At 38.5% G+C, this 18,700-nt stretch overlaps 1 protein-coding gene across 1 annotated transcript in view; it reads left to right on the top strand.

Annotated features, from left to right (window-relative positions):
* The window catches only part of zgc:158258 (uncharacterized protein LOC791186 homolog), a 52,320-nt gene that overhangs the window by 8,332 nt on the left and 25,288 nt on the right, over window positions 1-18,700 (top strand). The window lies entirely within an intron of this gene.

The raw sequence follows: 18,700 nt of genomic DNA, 5'->3' as shown, positions 1-18,700 counted from the left end.
TAAAGCGTGACAAAAAACATGACATAAAAACGTCACTGCTGCACTTTTAGGCTTAGGATTTTATATATAGAGAGTAGACTGAGGATTACTTCTGTTCTGTGTGTTGTATTGTATTGTATTGTATTGACTCCCTTCTTTTTGACACCACTGCACGCCCAACCTACCTGGAAAGGGGTCTCTTTTTGAACTGCCTTTCCCCCTTTTTTTTTTCAGGGGAGTTTTTCATTGTCTTCTTAGAGAGTCGAGACTGGGGGGGCTGTCAAAAGGCAGGGCCTGTTAAAGCCCATTGCAGCACGTCTTGTGTGATTTTGGGCTATACAAAAATAAATTGCATTATATAGTATTGTATACTGTGTGTGCATTAACCCTGCAGTGGGCTGGCACCCTGTCTTGGGGGTTGCATTTGCTTTGTGCCTGATCAGGGCCCAGCTGGGATAGGCTACAGCTTCCTCAACATCCCTGCTCCAGTTGAGTGGACTTGAATGAATGGATAGATAGATAGATGGGTGGATGTATTGTAGAGCAGTTTATTACCTCTAAATCTGAAAGCCGTTTAAAAAAAGCAAATAAAACTAGTAAGCTTAACAGCTCGCTAAACAATGACAGCCCTTATGTTAAGTGATTTAAAATTTGTTCTAAACAGGGTTTGTTCATTCCATTTCTAACCAAGTTCTCCATGTTTAGGGTCATTCGGAGCTGTGCCTATATGCTGTTCTTGTCTCTCTTTGCTGTCATTTTTAAACTCTCATTAATTTGAGTGAAATTAATCTCACACTGGTGCGAGGACCTACAAGATTAGGACGTCCCTTCAACAAGGTAGGTAGAGAAGGGAGATCCTTCTAGCCTTGGGTAAACATTAATGCAGGTAATCATTCCAGCTGCTGCTAGTAGTCTCTTGGCGGTGCAAAGGGTATGCACTGCATAACATGGTGAAGTTTGCTAGGAAGTCTCAGCCTGTTTGTTCAGTCGTGGTTATTAATGATTAACCTCCGTGCTATGGAGCAGATCTGCCCACTATTTTCATAACTTTTCTGTCTCTCTTTTAGTAACATCATTACTTTAGAAACTGTATCAACAGAGCAGACTTGCTGTGCTGAATGTCACGTGTTTTGTTTTTGTTTAAGTTTTAAGGTGCCATAGCACTCGGTGGATCGGTTTGTTGGTTTCAGTCGGCTATAGTTTGCCGTATTTTCTGGAGGTTATTATATCTGACAAATAAACCACCTGCATTTTATATAGCTATATCTATCTATACTAGACAAAGTCTCAAGAACTAAGTAATACACTTTGTACAACTGTTTGTTTTCTGTTTTAAATAGTTGAAGCACTGGCTTTTTAAGTGTCTTGCTCAGGGTCCCACAGTGGTTAGAGGTGTGTAAAAATGGTAACCTACTGTCCCATCCCTTAGCCACTACACCACGCTGCTAACTCTGTTGCTACAATTGCAACATATTATTCCAGTTGTATATGCTGGCATTCTTCCAATATCTCTGAGCTGCTCCCAGAGGTGACCATCCACCTACGTCATTGGTGTGATTTCATCGATCTACATTTCATTTAGGAACATAAACAGCAAGAAACGTCACAAGGCAGTTCACAGACCGAGCAGAATTACAGTACTGTATGAAATACAGAAACTAAGCATTACAATAAAAACCAAACACAGCCCATATAGATAAAGCAAAAGATGGGAAGTGTGTTTGACTAATTTTAACCTCAAGGGCCATGAAAAGGAACTTTCGCATGAAATGACAAAGAAAGGTGCGTGGGAAAAGTAACACTAAGGGCTTACTGAAAACGCTGTGTGCTGGAAATAAATCCATATCCATATACCATAATGGTGAATACAATGGGGTATGTGCCCCTTATTAAGGAAGGGACAGCAGCAAAGAAGCCAGAGAGGACCGGTGAGCACTCTTCTAGTACACAACGTGTGTCTGATAGACATGAAGCAATCCATAAAGCTATTTGTTTTTCTCAGTATGTCAGAATCCTTTCATTCCTTACCCATTAACATTCACCTTGGAATCACTCAGGGGTAGATCAACACATGAAATAGTCCTCCAGCATGAGCATTTATTAACGTATATGAGAAAAATAATCAAGTATATTGAATAATCCTGGAAGTAAGCTATAAAATGGGGTGTTGTGCTTAGTGCAACTGTTCATAGCTCAGAGGTCCTCAGTTCAAACCTCTGGCCTTGTTAACATCTGTGTGTAGTTTGATGGGTAAGTGTGTAAAGAAATTGGTTGCTTATTATAAAGACTTATAAAGTCAGAACTGATTATAAATAGGTCATCAGTACCATTTTATTCATTTTTCTAAGATAAATTCATAAAATTGTACATTATATACAATAAATAGTGAGAGATACAGCTATAGTGTGTGTGTGTGTATGTATATGTGTGTGTGTATATATCATCTCAGATCATTGTGAGTGATTCTTTCACAGCTAGAATCCCATATTTGTGTACCATACATTTTAAAAAGTGGGGCAACAAAACCACCTTAAAATAGAGATGGCAGCAAAGAAGCCAGAGTGGGCATATGCATACATGTAGGGCAGAGTTCAAACACAATGACCTTCAGCACGAAGCTCACAAAATGGAGGACCAAAAGTTGGGACGGCCAGATCTCTAACTTCAAGACCAGCCCAGGATGAAAAGATAATCTTGTAATATATAGGAAAACATCCATCCATTATCCAACCCGCTATATCCTAACTACAGGGTCACAGGGGTCTGCTGGAGGCAATCCCAGCCAACACAGGGTGCAAGGCAGGAAACAAACCCTGGGCAGGGCGCCAGCCCACCACAGGGCACACACTAAGGACAATGTAGAATCGCCAATCCACCTAACCTGCATGTCTTTGGACTGTGGGAGGAAACTGGAGTACACGGAGGAAACCCACGCAGACACGGGGAGAACATGCAAACTCCACACAGGGAGGATATAGGAAAACCAAAGAATACAAAATATTATAATAATAATATACAAGCTTTTAAACATATCCATTGCAAATAACTTGCAACAAAGATTAAGAAACTAAGAAAAACAATTTGCCATTTCAGCTTTGAGAACAATCCCATTATCAAGGTCATACCAGCAGTTTTTAGGATAAAATGATACAAATCACTTCATTCATTCCAGAGGACTGGTAGTGTTTCATTTCAAAATTCTCTCCTGCATGCCAATAAATTTTCATAGTCATTTCCCCTACGGGAAGGTTTTAACAGATTCTAAACAAAAAAAAAATATATATTTTTCATTGGGTGCAGCAAATGTTATGTAACCACATGTTTTCAAGAATGTCATATATTACTTTGTGTCATTATATGGCACCTGCTAGTCAACTTTTACTCTCTAAAGCAGAGGGCAGGGACAGAAAAATAGATTACTCCATTAGTTTTACAGTCAGGTGATGTTTTAATCTCAGTACAGTTTTAGACCTTTTGGTCAAGCGCTAAATATGCAACTATGATGAGTGGTTTGTTTTATTTATGTGTAGTGTGTGTGTGTGTGTGTGTTTTATGTAAAAATAAAATGTGTGGGTATGTGCATATGTATGTATATGGAGGCAAATTTCTTGGGGGTGGGTTTGATAAGGTGGGGTCCGGAGGGTCTTGGAAGTCTTATTTATTATTTGCATGTTTTTTTCAAGCCTGCATATGCTGGGTTCATGTTCAAATTCCACTGGACAAACATTTAAATTGGACTCTGTGCAAGTAAAATTCAAGGCTAATACTTTAAGTGCCAGAGAACTGGCTGAATCGTGGCTATCCAATGAAAGCACCATTAATAGACATGTGGGAATGAACCCATCCTATGCAGGCTTGAAAAGAAGATCATGCACATAATAAATAAGACTTTATGACCAACACCCGCCGAACCCCCACACAACATCCACCTATCCTTTCCTCCTTATTTGTAATACATTGCCTTGGGTTCCTGTAATTTTCCTCTGGTGATTCCTGATAGGAATCAAAGCTTAGGAATATAAAATTATTTTAAGATATGCGATTCATTTGCTTCCTTTATGAATTTCCAGCTACAAATACAGTATATATATATAAAAAAAAAAAAAAAATCTTGGGAAATCTTGGTAGGGAGATGAGACGTTATCTTCTTGGAAGACAATTTGACGTCCCGCGAGAGACACTTTAATGTCCCGTGAGACAAGGCAGTGAGACAAAAGGACAGCTGCTGTACAGGCTTTTAAATGATCGACGCGCAGCGCGACAAACAGAACACGCAACCCGCCATCAGCAGCAGCAGGACAGCAGCTGTTCCGACCACATCTCCTTAGCGTATGTTCAGCCCCACTCCCCCTTACAAAGCAAGCAGCGTTGTATGTCCTGCGAGAAAGAGATTTAACCAGATTTATTTTATATATATCCATTATCCAACCCACTATATCCTAACTACAGGGTCACGGGGGTCTGCTGGAGCCAATCCCAGCCAAAACAGGGCGCAAGGCAGGAAACAAACCCCAGGCAGGGCATTTTTATGTAAATGTATGTGTGTATGAATTTAATATAATTATTGCTTTCAAAGTCGCATCTTAATAATATTGAAAAGAAGCCCCTTCTATGTTGTGACTTCTTTCAGTTAAAATGTCTCGATTCAGGTCAGTTGATCGCTGTGATTCAGGCCATCTCTCCAGCTGCACTCTTGATTGTGACTGTACTCCAGGGGGGACACAATTAAAATTGTTCAGCAGTAGAATTGGCTTACTGGAGTTATCCATGGTGCTTCAGTGACTCTATCGGCTTCATTAAGCAATCGTGTCACTTTGGGTTTTGACCTTCCAACCTTTCTGTCCACAGTCACTGATGCCTCCCAGGGCATGCTAACTACTGTTCAGTTTGCCTTCCTTACCAGATTGTCTTCAAATTTTTAAGATGGCACAATTATATGAACATATTGCTTCTGCTCCAAAAACGAAAAAGCTTTAGTTAGGATCAAAAACAGCAGGGTGGGAGAAGTTTAGCAGTTCTTGTGGTATGCAAAAAAAAAAAAAAAAAAAAAAAGCCTGAAACTAACATGCCTGGTGAAACCAGGTTTGCGATTACAGGTCTCCTTTGAACAATAGAATTTTATTATCCAAATGAGTGGGGTGCTATCAGCAGGATGAGATTCTTTCCATCTTTGTGAATTATTTAGTTAGCTTGTGAAACATGGAGCAAAAGCACAAGGTATCAAATCATCTGGACTACCTGATGGGATTAGTAGACACTGTATAAGCAATATAAGCAACCTGGAATGTGCATCTATTGCACTTTCCATTTACTGTAACTCAAAATTTTAAAATTAAAAAAAAAAATCAAGGACAGATTAGTACAATTAAGGAGAGTTTGTTTTATTAGTCAGTGTACTGATTGATTCCTTTTACTCATCTTTTTGCTTTTGTGGCCATTTATGAAATGGTCTAAATGCCTAGCTAATTATGGATTTTTGGATCAGATTATGCTTTTTAATTTTACAATCTCTTTTTAAAACTGCAGAAGCTGACTCCTGATTTAGATTTTTTTCTTTTTTAATATAGAGTTATTTCGCTCAATTATGTCACCTCTCTCAAGTATGCATTGCTAGAACTAAGAAGAAGCCTGGAATCTTGATGTTGTGCGGTTCAAACGATCCTCAAATACATCGTTTTGTACATACACAGAGGGAATTTGTACCCTGTAGGTACTGGAAATGTATTTTGGTAAAGTGGAAGTGTCACATTTAAACATTTATATTACTTTCTTGATTAAAATTCAGTCTGTAATGGACTGTTTTCTTAAATACTGTTGATTAGCTTTGTAAATAACAGGAGTAAAACTGCCCAGTGGCACCGTGTGTTCACATTTTGAAGTGCCAGTGATGAACACTATCTAAAATAGGAAGGTATGGTCAACAAAGAAGAGAGAAATGACCTAAATGGGAAAGAAATAGGCTCATGAATGCTGGAAGAGGGTCAGATACTCTTTATAAAAAAAAAAAAAAATATCCTGGTTCTTTAATGGCACAAAATGGTTCTTTACCGGGTGCTGTGGTTCCTAATAGAGCTAATGCTTAACAAAGCACCATTTCATTCTGGGAAGCATTTGCATATGAAATTGGTTCTTTGTGCTTTGAAAAACTTCCTAATATGTAGAAACAAACCTGAAATTTTGAATGGATTGTAGGCCGCCTAACAGGACACTGATTTGAGAAAACCAGGACTTAACCTGTTAATGTGTTCAGCGAGAGTCCTTTTAAAATCAGAAACCCATTGGTGTTTCACAAATCCGTTACCATCTATTCATAGTTATTTTTGAAGCCTGTTATAATTCTAAGTGAATAAAGGTTCTTTCTGAAACCTTCACGTTGATGGGTCTTTCGGCAACTGAAAACGGTTCCCCTATGGCATTACTCTGAAGAATCATTTTGGAACCTTTTATTTTTAAGAGTGAAACATGAAGATGAAGAACTGCTACCTTCAAGAGAACACTTTTTTTTTCTCTTTTTGGATCAGATGATCTTTTAAAGCTGTGGTTCTTTGCAGGGTTTCTTATTGGCAAATGAAAAGGTACATTGGGCTGTCAGAGATAGCTGGGGCAAAGGGTCTGTCGAGGTGGTAAGGACAATGAGATTTGTGCTGATGATTTTGGGGAAAATGACAAGTGGTGAATATTTCAAAAAGGGGAGATCCGTGTAGATCTCAAACCCTACTTCAATGGTGATTGTATGGAGAGGGTCCCAGCCTTCAAATTCTTGGGTACCTTCATCTCTGCTGACCTGTCTTGGTCTGCAAATACAAAAGCAGTCATTAAAAGGGCACAGCTGTGACTTTGCTTCCTGAGACTGCTTAGGAAGAATAATCTGGATCAAAAGCTGCTAGTGATCTTTTACAGTGTGGTACAGAAGCTGCACTGAAGCAGACAGGAGGGGGCTTCAGCGTGTTATCAGTATAACTCAGAAGATTGCTGGCTACTCTCTGCCCTCCCTTCAAGACTTGTACACTTCCCGCTGCCTTGGCAGGGCAAAAAACATTTTGAAGGACCCTTTACATCCTGATTTTCACCTGTCTGACCTGTTGCCCTCTGGTAGGTGCTACAGGTCAGTCAAATCAAGGACAAACCGACTTAGGGACCGTTTCTTTCCCTAAGCCATAACTACATTAAATCTCAACATGCACTGATCATCTCTCTCCCGTCTCTGTCTCTATCCCTCTCCCTTTTCTCTCTCGCCACTCCCCTGCTCACCCTTTCTTGGATGTACAATAATGTGAAATGAGCACAGTCCAGCGCAATATTTGTTCTATCTGTCCTATGTGCAAAATCTACAGTATTAGTATGATTTGTGTAATATTCATATCATTGGTAATTCATGTGCAATAATCACAGCCTAGTGCAATATTGTTCAATTTGTCGTATGTGCAATATCTTATGTTATTAGTATTCTTTGTGTAATATTCATATCCAAGGTAGTTCAATTGTTGTACCTGCATGATGAGTAATATTCTTGTTTTGTAATACCACATTTGTTGCCTAGCAATTAGCACCTATTAATTAGCACTAGAATTACCAATGCCTACGTAAAAACTCGTAGATCTGTCCCACCTTAAATCGCTTCTTAAATCCGTTCGCACCTCTCTGCCATCGTCTTTTGTCTTCTAAATGTGCAGATAAAGACAAGCTGCAAGCAGCTGGCTATTCCATCCCCCCACCGACTTAGAACGTGCACAAACTTCTCCCAGCTCATGCCTTGATTGATTATCTGGGAGTGAAGTGGAGTTTTAGAGTGGAAATAATAGATCGCTATTTGGAGCACACGCATTTCATGTGTGTTCCGTTTCTACAGTAATCTGTGTAAACACATTTTTAAAACAAACGTTTTTCATATTCTAGTAGTAAATGACAAAATGTAGGCATAAACTATATGTATGAAGCCTGAAGTCCAAAGATAAAAGAAACACTTTCACAAAAGGTACAAATATAGCAGAACAAGTGCGCTTTTATTCAAAAATATAACTGCAGGAAAAAAAGCCGCCTTAGCATGCGACATTGACACATATTTACTATGACTGCCGCCGTGGCGCAACAGTATCAGCTGCTGACTGGGAATCAAAAGGTCACAAGTTCGATCCTGCACGACTCCCTTTTGAGAAGTGAACTGCTCTTATTCTTACTATTTTAGAATAAAAACATACGTTTGATTTCAGTCTGTAACAGCTGGTGTAATTTATGGTTACTTGTAAAGGTTAGCTTTGTTTTTTTGTTTTTTTTTTTAATTCACTTTTCATTGTCTCAGTCACGTTCAGGATCCTTCCCCTCCCCATCTGACAGTACGGTTTTCACATAAAGACACGCTATAGCTCTGCAGTGTATCACGATACATACTACCGCTGTTTCTTTTGTACTCCAGGACATGCAGAGGAAAGCATAGTAAAGAGCAGTAACTTCAGCGCTATATGCAATCATCAGACACTCCCCATCTGACACTGCTGTTTTCACATAAAGACGCGCTATAATGCAATATTATTTTTTTAAACGAACAGTGTCAGATCGGGTGTGAATTTATACTGGCGCTGTTAGAGTCCGATCAGAAGCTGAATAAGCTCCTGTTCTGACTCTAAGTAAAAAGCATGAATTAATCAACAGAAATAACCGCGCTCGACACTTTAAACTTAACGATTTACAGTGCATGCCAGTTTATAAATTTTATGTCCATTTGAGGTTAAAAAGAAAAAAAAAAACACTTTCTCCCCAGCTGGGAATCGAACTCGGGTGTCTGAGGCACGGTAGAGTTTGCTGAGCCAACAAATCAAAGTGTTATGCCACGGAAGGTGTATTGTTCTTGAACCTTTTGTGAAAGTGTTTATTTGATCTTTGGACTTAAGGCTTCACACATTCTATAATTTATGCCTACATTTTGTAACATTTATTACTAAAATATGAAAAAGTTTCAGTTTTAACAATGTGTTTACACAGATTACTGTAGAAACGGAACACACATGAAATGCGTGTGTTCCAAATAGCGATCTATTATTTCCACTCTAAAACTCCAGCAGTTCAGTCACTCCCAGATAATCAAACAAGGCATGAGCTGGGAAAACTTCGTGAACATTCTGCGACGGTGGGGGATGGAATAGCTGGCTGCTTGCTGCTCGTCTTAAGCAGCACATTTAGAAGACAAAAGACGCTGGTGGAGAGGTGAGAACGGTTTTAAGGTGGGCCGGGTCTTAAGAGTTTTTTTGTAGGCTCTGGTAATTCTAGTGTTAGTGTTCTTTAAATTCTTTTATTTAGTGTTTTTTATATGCAACACTGATACTTGTTTAAGTGTTTGATTGCTTTATTTTTCGTTGCATCTGAAATGAGTAGTTGCTCTGTAATTTCATTATACATGGTATAATGACAATAAAGGCTTCAAATTCTAATTCACAAGGACTGTTTCTAGATGAAGGTAGAGGCATTGATAAGACTTAAGTGAATGAATAGATAAAGAACTTTTGAGGGAGGCAGTAGATAAGATGGTAGAGTGCTGTATAAATATTTTTGGAGATAATTTTGGGCTTTGAATTCTTTCTAGGGTGGGGAAAGCAATTAACCAGTTGAAGTATTTATGTCTGACCATTTCATTTGCAAAGATATACTTTTCTGCAGCCTATAAAGTTTCATGTGTTGTACAAGTCAAGTAACAATAAAATGGGGGAAAATGCTGCTTTTTAAAAAGAAGAAAAACCTTTATTACTTTCTAAAAGGAAGCATGTGTATCACTCTGCAACATCTATGTTAGCCACATTCCTAACAGCTTTATGCTTCACTTTGTGCTTGTAAATCAAAGTATTCACTTTCCTTGTGAGAAAAGCCCACAATTCTGTTACATCACACTAACTGCTGTAACTAGTTTTAAAATCTGATTTTTGCAGTGGTCAGCTTTCACAGAAAAAGCAAAATACAAGTGAAACTGCTGTAATTGTCAAGTTGCTGCTTGCAACCCAGTAATGGAAAAAGAGAGTTCAGGAAATGGACAGATACATGAGGAATGTAGTGCGACCATTTATAAATCAAATTCAGAACCAAACTTTTTTTTTTTTTAGCTAATCACTCACAGCTTTACTTAAGTTATTGAAGGTCATTCTAAATCATGTTTTAGGTGTTAAAATGGGGTTGACATTTACAGTATATTTCATAGTCCTAAGTTTATTTTTTCTATTTTCTCCCCTCCGAATTCCTCTGGATAACTTTACCTTGTACCTCATAGTGCTGCTGTCTGTCGTAAGACTAAATAATAAACTATGTTTCATGAGCTTGTACTTGATTTTCTATTGCAATTTCTCACCCCATATTCGAACGAAGTTTGTGGATAGTCATCTTCTGAAGGGCAGCACTATGGAATACATTGTTACTGCAGCTACCTCCCAGCTCCAGTGTCCTCAGCCCAATCACCGTGTGTGTGGAGTATCAAGCATTATCTCTGCGTCTGTAAGTGAGTTTTCCACCATAAACCAAAGATGTAAAAGTTTGGTTGATGGGGGAGTATTCGAGTGTGATGGGCTATCGCCCTATCCAGGATTGGTTTCTGCCTTGTGCTGCCAGGAAGGACACCAGCTGTATACAACCCTGAACTGATGAAGTGGTTAAGCAAATGGATTCACGGATGATATTATTAAATCATTTTGGGGGAAATAGAAGAGTCCTTTGAATGAAGAAATAATTATTTTGGCATCACAGAGGCTTACTGTTTTGCTGGAAAACCCAATTCTCTAAAGAAAATGCAAAGCACATGTTAGCTAAGCAGGTGTCAACCTCTTTTTATTATGTTAGGTTCCGAAAAGGTTTGGGGTTGTGCATATTAGCATCTGGATGAAGCTGAAAAAGGGCTTTAAAATGCATAAATAGGGTTGATCTTCTATGGTAAGAATTTTTTCTGGCTTTGAAACTTTGTACTGCTTTGTAAAAGAGGGAAGGGGAACCGAAAAGAGGAAGACGAGTTAGATGCTCAGAGGTGAGATGGAAAAGGACAAATCAATTATAGAAGTATGTCTGTAGCAAACATGAATGCAATCCCGCAAAGGTCATGAGAAGAAATAAAACCAAAGAGAAATCGCAGTGCCCTGCTGCTGAGTGAGGGGTGTTACAGATGAAAGACAACTGGCTGCTACCCAGAAGGAACTGGTCATTTCTGTGTGCTCGATAAAACATTGTCACAAGATATGTTGGAAATGTTTTTTTTTATTTTTAAACTTTATTGTAGTAAAAAATTGCATCTGGGTGTCCCCACTCCAAATTCCTTGATCAATTAAATCAAGTGTGCAAAATTAGCTTTCAGTGTTACTGTATTTAAGTTGCTTTTTTTTTTTTTAAATGGCACCTAAGAAGCATCAGAGAATTTCAAGCATCTGCCACTGTTACTGCATTATACCCATTGCCGTGGATTAGATGAAGTGGGCTCGAGAATGTTATGTAATTTAGGGGAAGATGATGTGAGGTAATGCAAATTCTACTCCAACTTGATACTTGTCTGACTTATAGGAGATTTTGATGCTTTTCCTTTACTGTCCTGTTTTATTTTATCATTTTTATAAATCTTCCTGGAGTCACCTGTGAATGTAAAGGAATCCCAGTGGGCATGGGAACACCTTCTGAGAGGCCATATTGATGTCATTACTAGAAGTGCACTTTATGTTTATGTATATTATTAGGATATCTATAAGGGTAACTGAGAAAATATTTGGTTGACCAACCCAACAATTATAATTTTGCTGGCATCGAGGTTAGGAGCACACGCTGGTACAGCACATTGCCTCACCCACCACATGAGAAACCAACTCTGGATCCCAGATTAGGACCCGACTGCAGCCATGCAAAGAGTGACACTTCAGCACCACACTAGTTCAGTATCAGCACTTCATAAATTCAAAAGCAATTTTCCCACTGTAATTAAAGCTCATTCATGTTTTAATCTATTTAATACCTTGCATTACTTTTATTAAAGTGGCTGATATGAAAAGGGTTGTATTTTGTGCAGTGAATCATTGTGTATATTGAGCAAAAATGTAGCCGATGGATGTACAAATGGTAGTTAGATCTGCCTGTAGTTAGCCCAGTAAAATGGAGTATATAAATGCAAAGACTTATTATTATTATTATTATTATTCTTATAAGGAGGGTCTCAGGTTTTCAGTGACAGTTCAGCTCCTTTCTGTCTGAATCTTAACTATCTGAGCTGGCACAATTGGACACAAATTGGGTTCCTTTGTTTCATGCTCCCTGGCCGGAGAGAAGGAAGATGTACTGTCTGCTAGCATTAAGCAACGAACAGCAGGGAAACATGTTGAATATATTTTCCAAGACACATGCAAGGCTTTATACACCCTGCGGAATACTTCATTGTGGTAGTGGACAAAATATATAGCAGATTTGTTTTTATTGAAATAAAAACTCTCTTAACGGTTTTTTAAATTACTTTTGTTATTTTACCTGTTGTGGATCATCTGACAAAGTTCATCAGAAACCAGTGGCGCACATAGGAGTGATCAGAGCGCCTGTAGAAGTGAGAAGACGCAACTACAGTATTTTGTGGCAGGGACCTTCATACTCTCTCACCATAACTTACTAATCCTTTCATGTCTTGGCTTTCCACAAAGTGGAGGGGCAGCAGGTCCCTTGCTGACATTTTTGCAGTCTATTTTGAGATCTTTTCTGTTCTCAATACATCAGATTTTCAAACTAAGGCAGTGAATGAAGCTACTAAAGTTTACCTGTGTTGTTCTGTCATTGGGTCGAGAGGTTTTTACAGGACGCTGTAGTCTCATGTGGTTCAGTGCAGAGCTGGTTGCATTGTTGCTTGAAAGTTTGGCAAACAACACAGAGATACTTCTACTATCAAAATATTGGCAGTTGTGGCAAACACCTTCATTTTATTTAACAGAAAATCAGCTTATTGTGGCATCAGAGTGACAATGTGTTGCATGCTGTTTGGACTTGCTGTTTCACTGTATTCTGTGCATGTGACAATATTATTCTTTTTTTAATGCATATTTTCCTTGACCTGTTGCAATGCTTATTTTATTATTAAATATGCTTATTATTATTTTGACCCTGAATGGCTGTCTTTGCATTCAACCATCCAATGAACACTCCTAGTTGTGTCTGTTTGGTTTCAGCCTGTATTATCATACAGGATGTAAGATTTATATTAAAACCCTTACTTTCTCTCTGTTCCTATGTCATTGTTCAATTTCAGTACCACCGCAGCTCATCATATAAGTCAGAATGTATGCTCTTCATCATAAACCTTTAATAATTATTTCAGGTTTGCTTTTTCTTCAAATTCTGTCCTCGTGACTCAGCAAAGAATAATTATCACTGCTGTGATGAAAAGTGTGTCTACATGCACATAAACATCCTTTGCTTATGTTCAAAGTATTCAATGCACACGTAGTATCCTTCAGTTTTCTTGTTTGTAAAACCCAGGAAGGAATCTTTTGGCCGTAGTTTGTGATGTTAGAGGAAAAGCAGGAATAGTGGTGAATTCATTCATATTTTGAAAAGACATTCCCCCAGTGTTGTCTTCTCTGACCCCATGTTTAGTTTTCTCTTTTCATCCATCTTTCTGCCTAATCTTTTTCCCAATATGAGAGAAACTGGCATTACTAAATATCATTATTATTTCAGAAAGCAGATATGGATTGCATCTCAAATATTTTAAGTATTCTTTGCCTCCATTTTCTAAACTGTTAATCGGGAATCAGGCACCCATTACAGTTACAAAAGGTGGGAGGGGAGAATCATCTTCTATTGTATGCCAGTCTTGGTAGGCTCATAGACAAGTTCACTCTCCGAAACTAGGCTGGAATAGCGATGCCAATGTAAAGAGCCAAAGAGGTAGTGGATGTTGAGGTGGCGCACTCCTGCTAGTACTTGGAGATCCACATAAGTGACAGATTGGACTGGTCTTCTAACATAGAGGGACTACATAAGAAAGGGCAGGATGGGCTCTTTTTTTTCTCTTTCTTTAGGAGACTGTGCCCCTTTAATGAGGGAAGTGACATCCTTCACATCTTCTACAACTCTGTGACGGCTAGTACAATTTTCTACGTTGTGGTGTGCTGGGCTGGTAACATCACTTCAAGAGATGCCTACCGAATTAACATCTAAACAAAATGGCAAACTCCGTTATGAGAGACACTCTGGAGGTAGTAGCAAAGGAGCGAATGAAAAACGAGTGCCTTCGTGAACAATGCTGCACATCCTCTATCTGTGACACACTGATGACTTTCAGCCATAGAATCATTCAGCTGATGTGTCAAGAAACGCAACTACAGGTCCTATACCAATAGCAATACATCCTGCATAATGCTTCATTTTGACTGGGAGTTCCAAGTTAGGAGTCTTTTTTTAAAATTTCTTTCTTTGTAGTTGTTCTGGTGTGCGTTCAAACTATTGTGTATGTGGGTGTGTGCCTGTCTGTCTATCTAGCTAGCTATCTGTCTAGCTAGCTAGCTGGCTTCTGTAAAAAGCCAAATTTCCCTTTGGTGGCTTCTTCTTCTTTCGGCTGCTCCCATTAGGGGTTACCAAAGCGGACCATCTTTTTCCATATCTTTCTGTCCTCTGCATCTTGCTCTGTTACACCTATCATCTGCATGTCCTCTCTCACCACATCCATAAACCTTCTCTTAGGCCTTCCTCTTTTCCTCTTCCCTGGCAGCTCTATCCTTAGCATCCTTCTCCCAATATACCCAATATCTCTCCTCTGCACATGTCCAAACCAACACAATCTTGCCTCTCTGACTTTGTCTCCCAACCGTCCAATTTGAGCTGACCCTCTAATGTACTCATTTCTAATCCTATCCATCCTTGTCACACCCAGTGCAAATTTGGAGACAAAAAAAATTTCTAGCGATTGATTTTTGAACTACTGGGTAAACTGAAGTCCCCAAAAGAAACTCGAAAACAAGGCAAACTGAGCCCTGTAAGACTTCTACACTCAATATTGTACCTCCATGTAGTTGTTACTGTGTGTGTGTGTGTGTGTGATATGCACACAAAATGCAAATTATGTAATGCAAATTATGTAATATATAATGTGCATATGTTAAAATTAGGTTTGCAGTGCAGAAAGCGAGTGACCACTCTTGCATTGCTGAATTCATTCAATTGTGAGCACTTTGAGGAAATATGAGTGCACGCTTCCTACTAATTTCCATTCAATTGAGCAGCCAGTTGCGAGTGAGCCATCTGAGCTGGGGCTATGATTTAAGCAAATGATCTTGGCTTTACTCTATGTGTGCGTGCGTGTATGATTCAGGTTCCACACGACAGTGCAAGTCTGCAACATAAGGAGCTTTAAGGTAGCCCAAGAAGATTAGTGAGCTAACCTTTTCTTTACAGACAGAGGAGATAAGCCCTCCCATCTAGGGCCATGAAATTGTATATGACTGCCTTTCGACTTTAGACAATATCGGTTTAAGTGCTTTGTCGTCTGGGAGGACTGTTTGCTTTTAGGACATGAGTGGCTCATTATGCTTTATAGCTCTGGAACACGTCAATCAAAGTGGCTGCATTTTTTTAAAATGTGTCCAGGTTGTTGGAAAGAAATGAATGAAACTGATATTTCTTTGAAAGACGTCATTTGTTTTTCTGGGTAATTCAAGTGAAGAGATTTAATATATTTTTATTTGTTGCATTCCTCATAGCATCTCAAGTTTCTTGTATGCACATAAAAGAACTAATGTGAAACCATTAATTTATATCTTCTTCTCATATGCTCATATTGCATGTCTTTTTTTTTTTTTTTTTTTTTATTTAATTTGGCCTCTTATTCTAAATTTGGCTAACAGCAATAATGTCAAATGTGAGAATGTGGCATCTCCACCCCAATAAAATTCTGACTTATGCTCACAGAACAATTGCTTCCAACAAAATGCTATCCTGGAATAAATTTTATGGAACTGACAAAAATGATTTACAGATGCTTTTTACCTTTCAAGGAGCTGATAAAGAAACTCCAGTTCTCCATTTGGTGTAAGTTCACATTCAGATATTTGTCTTCTAGAAATAAACAACATAAATACAAGAAAGGGATTAACTGATATGCACAGTATTTCTAATATCGGGCGGAGTGGTGGCTCTGAGGCTAGGGATCTGCACTGGCAATCGGAAGGTTGTCGGTTCGAATTCCGTAAATGCCAATAGGGACTTTGCTCTGTTGGGCCCTTGAGCAAGGCCCTTAACCTGCAATTGCTGAGCGCTTTGAGTAGTGAGGAAAGCACTATATAAATTCAAAGAATTACTATTATTAAAGCAGTTTTCATTTTTCAATATCAGATGTAGCTGCTTCCTGTCTGGCAACCGTACGCAGCACAGACAGTCAGCAGACAGATTTACAGCCCTGATAAGAACATGATGTCCGCATTGCGTAAAAGCAGGTTATTCCATTTTAGCACAGTGTCTTTGAATACAGTAGGTGTTTCCGTTTTGTCCTGGCAGTGTTACAGTGATAAAACATAAAAGCACTGCTTCTTAGATTTAAGCAGAGGAACCACAGTACAGGCTTTTAATTCTGAATTAGCCTGACTTTTTTTTTTTTTTCTTGGCAAAGTCAACCATGTTTCCAGCTAGTCAACTATAAGCCTACTGACTTGGTTGTAATGTGATTCATTTTTGTGCAATCTTTAAAGTAGCTGTCTATTTTTAACTAGGATTGGGCAACATATTATATGTCACAATTATGTCATGTCTTAAATCTATCTATACCGAACTGCATAGTACAAATTGGAGAGTGCCACCTAAATAGGTTTCAGTCTTCTAAGTCTTTGAATCACTGCAATGGACCATGCTTTTAATGTAGAAGTCCAGCTGTGACTGACATTTCTTTATACTCTGGCTACTTAACAAAACATACCTCTCCTCTGATTAGCCCAATAATCGACATTATCTATAATAAAACTAGAGCCGCCATGCAAACTGAATGACTCAAAGTAAACCTGGAACGCTGTGTACTTTATGTATATATAAACAATTCTAACAAAACATAAATATCACAGAATTGATTTAAAGTTCACTCAGGTCAGTGGGGATGAAGGCTACTGGCTTTCTCCAAGGTGACTGCTAATCAAAGCGTGCCACCTGTTGGGTGCCCTCAAAAGATCAATCAATGCATAGTTAATGATGAGCAGTTTTAAAAAGTAATCCGTAAGAATTAATGACTAGGAAAGCCCAGACTGTTGAATTCTTCATCTTTCCTTTAGCCCAAGATATCCAGAGGCCATTTTCTACACTACATGTGCTTACACAAACAGCAGTTGGCCTGGTTTTCCAATGTCGTCACAATATGAGCAGCTAGCCACCCAGTCTTAGTATCATACACTGCTTGTGTCCAGTTTAATTATACACAGATGGCAGTGATGGTGGGAAAGCCATTTTTCACTTCAGTGCTATGGCCTGCTGCTTAATAAAATTTTATTCTGCATATTTTTTTTAAACTACTAAATATGAAAACAGTCCTATTTAAAGTTGTGTTGATTCTGATGGTATACTGCATCCACTTCAGTTTTGTTGCTGTATCTTATATGTGTTAGTATTCTGCAAATGGTGGAAAATTGAATGTGGTTGGCGTAAGTATTAAGCTTTATCTAAGCAGCACAAACTTCAATGGCAAAGGTACTGCTTGACTCTGCAGAAGGGATGCATGCAAAAGGCATGCTGGGATAACAAACCATTCTCAGTCTTACGTGGTTAAGGACCACATGGGTCCATGTACGTGGTTAGCCTCCCTAAAGGAATACCACAGTCACTTTTTTATATCTAGCATAAAAGTGTAGTTTGTAGTGATGGCTGAGAAAAAATTGTAATGTTTTCATACAGAATGTGAGACAAAATTTTATGATGTAATGGAGCCTAATGGCAAATAATGTGGAAAAAATGTCCATAGAGGAAAAAAATTACTCTAAATGTTACTCGTGTTACATAATCCATATGTCCGTTATCCAGTCATATGCTCCAACATACAAGATACCTGCATCTTTTGGTAAAAATTAGTAACCGTTACTTCTAGAAAAAGTTGCGTTTATTCTAAACAGGAAAACACACTCCCATAATTCTGTGCTTTTGAACTGAAGCCCCGCTGTTAAAAATATTTTAGTGAAAAATAAATGTGTTCTGCACATTTTGAGGATATGATTGGATAAGGAACACATGGATTATGAGTCACAAGTAATGTGAGAATTTTTGTTTGTCTGTTTTTCACCATGGATGTGTTTTGACTTAGTTTGCTGTTGTGTAACACTGGTCGCCATTGGGCTCTATTACATCAGAAACATTTTTTGTTCATTCTCCATGAAAACACGAGATTAAAATTTTTTCTCTCAGCCATCATTAAAAATTACATGTGGTAAGTAACATAATTTTTGGGTGGAGTGTTTTTAAAAGAGACCTCAGCAGTTTGTTTCTTAGGCCTCATGTGTTTTTTTTTTTTTAAGCATAATATTTTGTAAAGCTTATTTGGAGCCTTTCAGTTGTCAAATACCTTCCTTTGTATATTAAAAGATATTCAGGTAATACTGGTGTGAATGTAGTGAACACTGGCCTTGTCTGACAATGTGTGCTTTGTCCTAAAGCCCGGTCCTTGGTAACTTTTACATTTTGTTTTTAGGGTTTCCTCTTTCCCAGTTTCAAATTAGAAGCATTACTGCTTTAAGAAAATGTCTGCAAACAGCACACGTGTTTC

The sequence above is a fragment of the Erpetoichthys calabaricus genome, chromosome 3 (genome assembly GCF_900747795.2).
Source record: "Erpetoichthys calabaricus chromosome 3, fErpCal1.3, whole genome shotgun sequence".
Taxonomy (NCBI): domain Eukaryota; kingdom Metazoa; phylum Chordata; class Cladistia; order Polypteriformes; family Polypteridae; genus Erpetoichthys; species Erpetoichthys calabaricus.
Note: the sequence above shows the minus strand (reverse complement) of the source record. Positions and strands in the feature narration are given on the sequence as shown.